At 45.9% G+C, this 10,445-nt stretch overlaps 1 long non-coding RNA gene across 1 annotated transcript; it reads left to right on the forward strand.

Annotated features, from left to right (window-relative positions):
• The first annotated feature begins 679 nt into the window (after positions 1-679).
• LOC149442081 (uncharacterized) lies at positions 680-10,075 on the forward strand. The gene is made up of 2 exons (XR_016307242.1): positions 680-1,370; positions 8,997-10,075. It is a non-coding gene; the product is annotated as an uncharacterized LOC149442081 (long non-coding RNA).
• Positions 10,076-10,445: the final 370 nt, after the last annotated feature.

Raw genomic sequence — 10,445 nt, forward strand, 5'->3', positions numbered from 1 at the left:
TAGAATGTATTTTGGCCCACATTTATGAAGAAATATTCTTGGCAAAACTTTACAGACAGGAAATGAAGAAATGGCAAAAAACTTTTTTCCATTTTATATAGCGCAAAAAACAAAACAAAAAAAACAGTTGTGACTAAATGACTTAATACCACCAAAAGAAAGCTCTATCTGTCTCACAGATTGATATAAATTTCATATGGGTACAGTGTTGCATGACTGAGTAATTGTCATTCAAAGTACGACAGCGCTGAAATCTGAAAAATGGCCTGGGCAGGAAGGGGGTGAAACAGTCTGGTGTTCAAGCAGATAAAAAGTGTAACGTTTTGTATCTATAGTTGCTGCACTAAGCAAGAAAACTGTAAGATATAGAAACACAATTTATTTCCTACTGTAGCAAACCACTGGGCTGATTATTTTAAGTGACTTCTTATTTCTTTGCAGTTTTTTGGGAATATGGCTGCTAATCCTGAAAACGCTCAATTCTTGCCTTTACTAGAAACCTTGGAAGACACATCTACCTCACATACAGAACAGACAGATGCTTATCTTGCAATTGCAAAGTGAGTACAATTGCATTTTGGAGCTAGAAACATTCCAGATTGTTGCGGTGCAGAATATTGCAGTGGATGCAGGAATTGATTTACTAAGGAATACCTAGCCAATAAATGTTAGTGAACAAGGGGAGCTGTTTTCACTCAATACCAACTTTTCTAGTTGAACAGCCTATTCTTAAAGTGCATCTAAGCCACAAAAAAATGAATATATTGCAGCTTTCTAGTCCTTAGATGTCGCTGCACTAGTTTTCTTCCTTTATTTTTTCCCTGATGATCCTCCAGTAACAAAACTGCCGTAGGATGACAATGCCTACTCTTCCTTTTGTATCAGCAGAAACAAGACAGGACTACAGAATGCTGTCCTTCTCTTATTGTACATACCGGAGGGGAGTGCTTCTGTACACCTTAGAGATAATAGTTAGCAGAGTGCACAGTAAGTTATCAGCTCACGAGATTTCTAACAAGATCAACAGGTATTTTTTGCACTTATCAAGCAGATATAACAAAACCCTTTCAGGCTGAATTCACACTAGAGCGGACAGCTGCCAGAGTGCTTTACCTCTTTGGCAAGCAAATTCAGCTAAAACAACCCCATGGTGTATAATCTTCCATTCTGATCTTTAGAACTATTTAGTGGTGAATATTCCTTCAAGTAGAACATTATATTCCACAATAAAATATTTAGGGTAATGTATATCAGTTTGTGTGTAATAATTTGACATTTGTCCTCTTTGTAGCCGTCTTAGTGGAGAAGATGGGAAAGTTTTCAATGTCTTGGTTGGAAAGCAGTTCTCTCGTCTCTTTGAAGTTTTTAAGGTGAGAAGGATAAAAGTCTTACCTTTTGTGTATGATTTATCTTAACATAAAATGTGTGATTATTGGGGATGAGCGATTAAAGCTGATCTCCAGGTTTTAGTGAACTTTGAATAGTTTGGACCAAGCTAGTCCAAATGTACTGTTTACATCATTAACAGATGCAGCACCTCTATAAACTGTATGTAGCATCAGCTACATATGCGTTGCTGTGTTCAGGCTATGGGACTATGAATGAATACAAAGGTTCCTCAGGCTGAGGTGGAGACTGTGAGGGCACCCAACCGCCTGTGAATGGCTGAGCAGCACTCAGTCCAATTTGACAGCTGCTGGAACACAGTGCTGTATGTGGCTGAGACGACATACCTGTTTATACAGTGCTCACATCCACTTCATCTGTTAAGTGAAGTAAATTTGTTTATGCCAGCTTGGTCCAAATGACTTAAGTTCACTGAAATCTGCAGTTAGATTTGAATTCACCTATAGTTGACACCCATACATTTTTGCGGAAAATCTCTCATGCAAGAATAGGGATCGTACTTGAGATTAGTAGTCATAGGTCTAATTTCTGGCTAACTGCATTCATAGTACATTTTAAGGTCTTAACAGGCGTAGGGTAACATGCATGCATCAGCAATCATTGGAAAATAGACATCTAAATGTCTGACCAGCATTTGTGCTGCCTTAATGTAATCTAGTGCTTCACCTTGCAAATAAGCCCTATAATTGAAGTAAGAAACTACATTTCCCAGCATGCAATGCAGCATTTCTGCATAGTGGGTGTGTCTCATGGGCGTGTCCTTGTTTTTGTGAGCAAACTGTCTACATGTGATCTGCTCTGATGGGCAGGGATTGGAGTGCAGAGAGGGTCTGTTGTCGTGACATACGACACTGTCGTGTTCTCAGGGTATTCTGGGGAAGCAGAAGTGTAGTCATTGCACTCAAATCCTGAAAAAAAAACAACAGGTTTTAATAGTACATCGGGTAAAATAAGTATTGAAAACGTCACCGTTTTTCTAGGTAAATATATATCTAAAGGTGCTATTGACATAAAATTTTCCTGAGTCATCTTCTAGGACAGCTTCACTTGAGAGATAGGGCTCCTCCCAGGAAACACCCGCTCCACCTTTTCCCCTTTATAAGTATCCTCTCTCCCAGTGGGCCCTCAGTATTAGTGTTTCCTCCGGCCAGGACGGAGCTACGCCCGGTTTGTTATTTTTTCCCCGGCTGCCTGGCGAGGTACAGAGGGCCCCTGGCTGAGGCCCCCCCTTCCTCCTTTCTCTAAGGATGGCAGGGACCTTGTGGGGGGGTTTTCATCCAGGCTCATCCTATGGACAGACCCTTCGGGGTGGGGGTGACAGACCCCGGATGGTCCCAGCGGGGCTCTCCAGGGGGGTAGAGCCCGCTCCGCCGACCTGGGCAGTGGTGCCTTTCCCTGGGGGGGCTGAGGTAAGTCCTACCTGTTCCAGGATCCCGGCAGCATGGCCAGGGGGTGAGGCTGTCGGGGTCAGGATGCCGCAAACACGTCACTTCCGGGCACGGGACGGCGTCACTTCCGGCGCAGGAAGCATGGAGCAGCGGCCGCCATGTTGGAAATGGGCGGCGGACCGCGGAACGAGCCCACACCACGGCCGCTTCTCCACCTGCGGCCGTGAGAGGAAGGTCGGCGCGCAGGGATCCCAGGGAGGGGGCGGAGCCCGCCAAACCCTGAAAAATCGCCGCACTGAGGAGGAGTTCGCGGCAGGATGGAGGCAGATCTGTCTGGGCCGGGGGAATCCTGCGGCAAGGTATTTGGCCGCCACTCACCCCCTCCCCCTTCCCCCCCTCCCCCCTCTGGGACCCTTGGGCACCCCCACACTCATCTCCCCCCCCCCCCCCACATGCTGACTTTTTAGGGTGTTGGGGGAGTGCACGGGGGGCAATCCCTGGGGGGGGAGCCTCCGCGGTTGATGAATACCTATGTCTTCTTGTCCCCAGATGGGCCCACAGGAGGAGGATAGAGGGGAAAGAGAAGCTCCTTGCGAGCTGAAAAAGAAATGCGCCACTTGCAGAAAGAGGCTGGCGAGTTCCTGACGGAAGCAACTCTGCCAAGACTGCATAGATAAGCTTATCAAAAAGGAGTCTGGGTCCCTCTTTAAGGATTTCTTACAGAACATGATGCAAGATATGTCCAAGACTTTTCAGAGCTTTAGGGAGCAGAAGCAGGGACCGGCCCAGGACGAGCCCCAACCGGGCACTTCAGGCAATGCCCAGGGGGGGAAAAAGAGGAAGGACCAGGTAACTGTCGCAAGGGGAGCCGAACCATTGAGTACTTCAGACTCGGAGGAAGACGAGGTCGAGGATCATGACCCAAAAGCACAAAGATTCCTTTTTCAGGCAGAAGACCTTCTGAAAGTGATCTACGAGACTCTGGATCTGGAGGAGGAACAGCAGGACCCCTCTCTCCATGACCAGCTGTACGCAGGGCTACAAAGAGCAGCCGCACATTCCCAGTGCACTCTGCCCTATGGTCCACTATCAGGAGGGAATGGGAAGAGCCGGAGAAAAAGGCTTTCTTTCCCAAGAACCTTAAGAGGCGATTCCCGTTCAAGGAAGAAGACGCTTCCGTGTGGGAAATCTGCCCGAAGCCAGATGCCCCCCTTTCTAGAATCTCGAAAGCGATGGACCTGTCCTTCGAGGACAGCGGGTCCCTGAATGACCCAATGGATGGACTGGAAAGCGGATACATTCCTGAGGAGAGCATGGGAAGCATCCGCGGTGAATTTCAAGCCAGCAGTTGCGACGACGTGTGTCTCCAGAACTTTGGATGTATGGTTGGGGCAGCTCCGCTCGCACCTGGAACAAGGCACCCCGGCGGAGGAAATCCTGAAGTCGCTGCCTGTACTGGAAAAAGCGGTGGCTTTTATTGCAGACGCATCAGCAGAAACTATCAGATTCTTAGCTAGATCAACGGCGCTCATAAATTCCGCGAGAAGAGCTATCTAGCTAAAGTCTTTGCAGGGGGACCTTGCCTCTAAGTCCAAACTCTGCGGTCTGCCCTTCGAGGGAAAACTCCTCTTCGGGCCGGAACTAACTTCGGTCCTGGAAAGGTCGGCCGATAAAAAAAAAGAAGAGCTTTCCAGTCCCCAGCAGGCAAGTAGGACGAAAGGGGTTTCTCCTCAACAGGCAGTACACGATGATTTCAAAGCCAGCGCACAGGCTGGGGCGCAAGGAGGGGCAGGAACGAGTCAAGGGGAAGGGGAGGTTTCCTCTTCAACCCCAACCAGAATAGACCCAAGACCCAGCCCAAGTGACTGGAGAAGCCAGGTGGGAGGAAGGCTGGGGCACTTCCACACACAATGGCTGAAGATCACCCAGAACACTTACATTCTAGAGGCCGTTCGCAGAGGTTACAAAATAGAGTTTTTAAGGCCCCCCCCTCAAAGATTCTTCGCAACACCCCTGCCAAGGGACAGGGAGAAGGCAGATGCATTGGTGGACCTCCTGGAAGGGATGCTCAGGCAGAATGTGATTTGCCAGCTGGAGGAGGAAGAGAAGGGAAGTGGGTTCTTCTCCCATTTCTTCCTAAGGAAGAAGTCGTCCGGTACCTACAGGATGATACTAAATCTGAAGAAGGTAAACAAGTTCGTGAGACCCAAGAAGTTCTGCATGGAGACCTTATACACGGTAAAAGAACTCTTGTCGCCAGGAGCATTCATGGCCTCAATAGATTTGAAAGATGCATATCTGCACGTCCCGATAAGGGAGGAATCGAGGAAGTTCCTGAGGTTTGCGCTGGAAGGCGCAAAAAGAACGATTCTGTTTCAGTTCAATGCACTCCCCTTTGGCCTGTCATCAGCTCCAAGGATATTTACCAAGATCCTGGCGGAACCCCTAAGAGTCTTGAGGCTGGAAGGAATAAATATCATCCCCTACTTGGACGACCTGCTTCTATTTTCAGATACAGAAAGAGGCCTGAGGTCCCATGTCGAACGCACAATATCTTTTCTAGAGAGCTTGGGGTGGTTGATGAACGAGGAAAAATCACAGCTAGTACCCTCCAGGAGGATCACGTACTTGGGGTACATCCTGGACTCCGCAAATGCTTGCTCATACCTGACAACGGAAAAAGCTCTCAAACTGCAGCAAGACACGAGAGCCTTCCAAAGGATGTCGACCTGCACAGTAAGGACCACAATGAAGCTAGTCGGGAGCATGACAGCCGCAATGCCAGGGGTGCAATGGGCACAGCTCCACTCCAGGGTACTACAGAATCACACCCTCTCCCACTGAGATGGCAGCCAAGCAGGTCTGAATTCCAGGATCTGCCTCACGCACAAGGTGAGGGAATCACTAAGGTGGTGGGGGAACATCCACACCTTGGAGGCGGGAAGGAAATGGAAGCAAGCCAGCCCAGTGAGGATCACCACGGATGCAAGCATGACCAGGTGGGTTGCTCATATGGGAGACTGCCTAGCCCAGGGCAGATGGGATGCAGAAAATTCAAGGAAATCATCGAACTACAAGGAGCTGTCGGCAATCTTCAAAGCTCTTACGGCTTTTCAGGAGAGGATAGAGGGGAGAGAAGTCCAGATTCTATCCAACAACACAACGGCAGTAGCATACTTGAACAGGCAGGGGGGCACGAGGTCCCCGAGGCTGATGGAATTGGCAGGAACCCTCCTGACCTGTGCAGAGAGGAACCTAGAGTCCATCACTGCGGTGCATCTAAAAGGGAATCTGAACCAGTTGGCGGACCAGTTGAGTTGGAAAGAGGTCACCCAGACAGAATGGTGCCTCAGTTGTCCAGCATTCAATCAAATATGCGCCAGATGGGGCACCCCCTCTACGGATCTCTTCGTCAACAGCCAAAATGTGAAGCTGGAGAGATACTTCTGCCTGCAGAAGAACCCCAGGAGTGCAGGGATAGACGCGCTAGCCCAGCATTGGGAAGGAAACCTCCTCTATGCCTTTCCTCCGTTCAGATTATTACCAAAGGTGGTACAGAAGATCCAGTCTTCTCAAGCCACGGTCATCCTGATTGCACCATTTTGGCCCAAAAGATCATGGTTCTCCCGGCTGAGGGAACTAAGCTTAACAGACCCATGGATGATACACCTTCACACGATTTACTTGCCCAAGGGGGAGTGCTACATCCTCACCCAGAAAGGCTGTCCCTAGCAGCGTGGCTTCTGAACGGGACAGGCTAGTGGAGAAGGGACTGTCTGAAAGAGTGGTCGCCACCATCTTGGACGGAAGGAAGAAATCAACAAACGCCATATATGATAAAGTCTGGAAGAAATTTTCCGCCTGGAAGGACAGGAACGAGGAACCCGGGCTCCCATCTTGCATACAATGCTTGAATTCCTCCAAGCCGGGGCGGATAAGAACCTGGCCGCTAATACCCTTAAAGTGCAGGTAGCGGCTTTGTCAAGCTTTCTGGAGTTGAGGTTGGCGGCAGACCCGTTGATAATCAGGTTCCTGAGGGCTATCTCCAGGCGCCGAGCCCCGTCCACATCGAAGTACCCCACATGGGACCTGGGCACGGTCCTGAAGAGCGGGCCTCCCCCGGACAGATCTGCAGAGCCGCAACGTGGTCCAGTTTCGCCACCTTTGCTAAGCACTACAGATTGGATCTGATTGGCAGCAATGACCAGGCGTTCGGCAGGAAGGTCCTACAAGCAAGGGGCCCACCCTAATGTATGTATTTCTATTCAACTCCTCTCAAGTGAAGCTGTCCTAGAAGATGACACGGGAAAACGCAGTTATTTACCTGTTAACTGTATTTCCAGGAATCTTCTAGGACAGCATAACTCCCTCCCGATTGCTGTGTGATTATGTACTGATGTCTAGGTATGTTATGAACCTGTGATGGGTTGTCTCTATTACCGTTTTTTATTTTATGCTTTCTCCTAGGCCTTCGGTCATATTCTTATACTGAGGGCCCACTGGGAGAGCGGATACTTATAAAGGGGAAAAGGTGGAGCGGGTGTTTCCTGGGAGGAGCCCTATCTCTCAAGTGAAGCTGTCCTAGAAGATTCCTGGAAATACAGTTAACAGGTAAATAACTGCGTTTTCACCACATGTCAGTAATAATCCGTGCATACAAAAAAAAATAAATACTTCATCCAAAATCCTTGTTGGTAATGACAGCTTCAAGATGCCTCCTATATGGAGAAACTAGTCGCATTGCATTGCTCACGTGTGATTTTTGGCCCATTCTTCCACACAAACGGTCTTCTAATCTTGAAGGTTCTGTGGGCCTCTTCTGTGAACTCTGATCTTTAGTTCTTTCCATAGATTTCCATAGGACTGTGTGTGTAAATCGCACACGTTCCCGCAGCCGCACAAAAAGTGTGTTGCTTTAAGGAAAGTGGTGTCAAAGCACCATGTGATTTCTGTGCGTCCATGTTTTTAAAAAAGATTGCAGGAAACGCAGCTGTGCCCTTGCAAACGTGACACGCAGAACTGCGAAGTTGTGGAACCTACGCTTAATGATTAAGCTGCTTTTTAAGACCGTGAGCTGTACTTAAAGCTATGGGGCTTTAAATTATTAATCTGCTAATTTTTCTTGCTTTTTAAAATTTAATTTAAAGATTGTCTCAATTAAAATTTAAAAAAAGCAGTCCAGGTTATAGGCCATTTTATCTATTCTGTTCTCAGTTTAATTCTGTCTGATCCAGGCTGCGTAATTCCATGAATTCTGAGCCTGCAACATTGCAGCAGATTGCTGCGATTTTAGTTCCACCATTCCTCCCAAGCTCTTTCCATTCCTGTATTTTCCAGTTTAGGCACGTACTGTATGGCAGTGCTGTGCAAGTACCATTGATACTACTCTATATTACAATTGAGACTCTAAAAAGGTGACCACCGATAGTTGTAAAGCTTTCCACACACATTACAATCTTATTGTAGGGTCTGGGGTTTGGTGGAACATTGTAGACTGAAATATCCTGAGGAGCTGACCAGGGGTCTTTCGTTTCCACTGAAAAAGAGAAGGAGGTGGGAGAGCCCTTATCGTGTACTAAATTCAGAAACAAGGGTAAACGGTTCCACAATAAAAAGAAAAAGGTCAAAATGGACTTGCAGCTGTTGACTGGTCACCCAGCAAGGGGGGTGGGGGACATGCAGCATTCCTAGTGCACAGTGTGGACACGGTCTATGCCTCGGACATTCCCGTTCTGTGGGGGTTCTCAGGTGGGTGAACGCATTGATAGGAAGAGCCAGCACATAAAAGGCTCTCGGTAGTTCGATTGGCTGAGGTGTCCGATGCGGTAGTTCATAATAATAATAAAAAAATGTATTTGGTGAAATAAAGTAATTGGATGTTCTACTAAAGCAGACGACTCCTGCCTATCCTTTGAACAACCACATTGGGTGTCTCTGCAAATCAAACTACTGATGGGCATTTTTTGCACTGACTTTCTGCCAATATCTTATTGTAGTCTTCTTTTGGATCTACCAATTATGTAATGCAAGGGCTTGATTGAATACAAACTGACTGGAAAGTTTAGGAAGGTTCTCCTATTATGTTTTGATGTATTGCAGTCAGATTGTAACATGTATGGTGACCCCTAGAGTATTGGCGTATTTCATGAGTTTTTTTTTTTTCAGTTACTTCACCATAACTAATCCTTGCTTGCTTTACAGACCTGCCTGAAGCATCTGCCACAGCACCTGTGGAATCTGCAGCCACCCTAGACCTTGATGCACAGATTAGTACACTTTCTTTGTTGGTGACTACAGAGGAGCTTGGAAAATATTCTGGAAGCCAGCTTTTTGAAATGCAGGAAAAACTTGGGACGATATCGAACAGCATTCTTCGGCATCTGCAGTCACGATGGAGTTCACCACCTCACGACAGCTCTGTTTAGTTCAGCTCCACGTGTCCTGTGAAATTGCCATTTATCAGGACGCTTTTACTTCCTTCTGATGAAGCATTTTTAATACAAAGACTGCCTACATTTGTAAGAGATCCATCATGTTTTGTTCCTCTTTGAGTTGTACCACTCTATACACGGCTTCAACTAGATGTTATAACATATTGATTTATTATTGTAGGTTTAAGACAAAGAATGAAAGTGTTATTTAAAACAAGTCTTTATTATATAGAGCAGTTCCAGGACAGAATGCTGATATTTCTATATCCCTGGTAGCTCTGTGATTGGTCACCCTTTGGGAGAGGATTATCTGGACGTGAAAGAAAAGATATTAATTTGCATGCCCAAAGCAACCAGCCAGATGTCACCTGAAGTTTTCAAGGTTCAAAGGTGAAACTTGTGGGCAGTATGTTAATTTGTTTCTTCCCTTCAGTTTTATGAAATTGTAGTGTACAATGCTATTTCTAAATGTTCACCTTGGTATTCTGCTTATGTACCTAATATTGTAAATTTACTTTGGTGACATGTTTTCTTGTGGACTGGAAAGAGTATTTTTGGTAGCTTTTTGCTTCTGAAAGCTTTATTCGATACAAGTCTCAGAATACCACAGTATGCTAATTTTCATGTTGCCTTTGTTGTACTGATACACTTTGTCCTTTTTTTTTTTCTTTTTTTTTTTTTGTAAATTCTGTAAATAGCCTCACTGAAGGTTACTAGTTTTGATAGTAATCCTCTCTGTACATATAATTTAAACAGTTGGTTCCAGCAGAATTCTTAATATTCACTTGCTGCATGTGTTCCTTTTTAGATCTAAAATGTAAAATGAAAACTATTAAAGTACTTTCTCAAGTTTGCAGTAATAGTTTTTTCCTTATGAACTGGTATGCATTTGTGGTATTTGTAAATGGGTGGCTTTGGAACTGCATTTTTTTTAATTGAACAATGCTGTATACAGATTCCATGTGAATGGGAACTAGGGATATCATTGGGAAAAAAAACTTTTATATAAAAATACAAATCAACCTGAAGTCTTTATAATAACAGACCAACAGAGAGGCTCAAAACCTGGCCAAATTAGACTTTAACCACTTGATCTCCAGAAGGTTTTAACCCCTTCATGATCATGGAACTTTTTTGCTTTTCAGCACTGCAGCTTTAACTAGCAATTGCTTGGTCATGCAACACTGTACACAAATGAAATGTATATAATTTTTCCCCC

The sequence above is a fragment of the Staurois parvus genome, unplaced genomic scaffold, assembly GCF_062004578.1.
Source record: "Staurois parvus isolate SC_StPar_1 unplaced genomic scaffold, SC_StPar_1.0 ptg000915l, whole genome shotgun sequence".
Classification (NCBI taxonomy): domain Eukaryota; kingdom Metazoa; phylum Chordata; class Amphibia; order Anura; family Ranidae; genus Staurois; species Staurois parvus.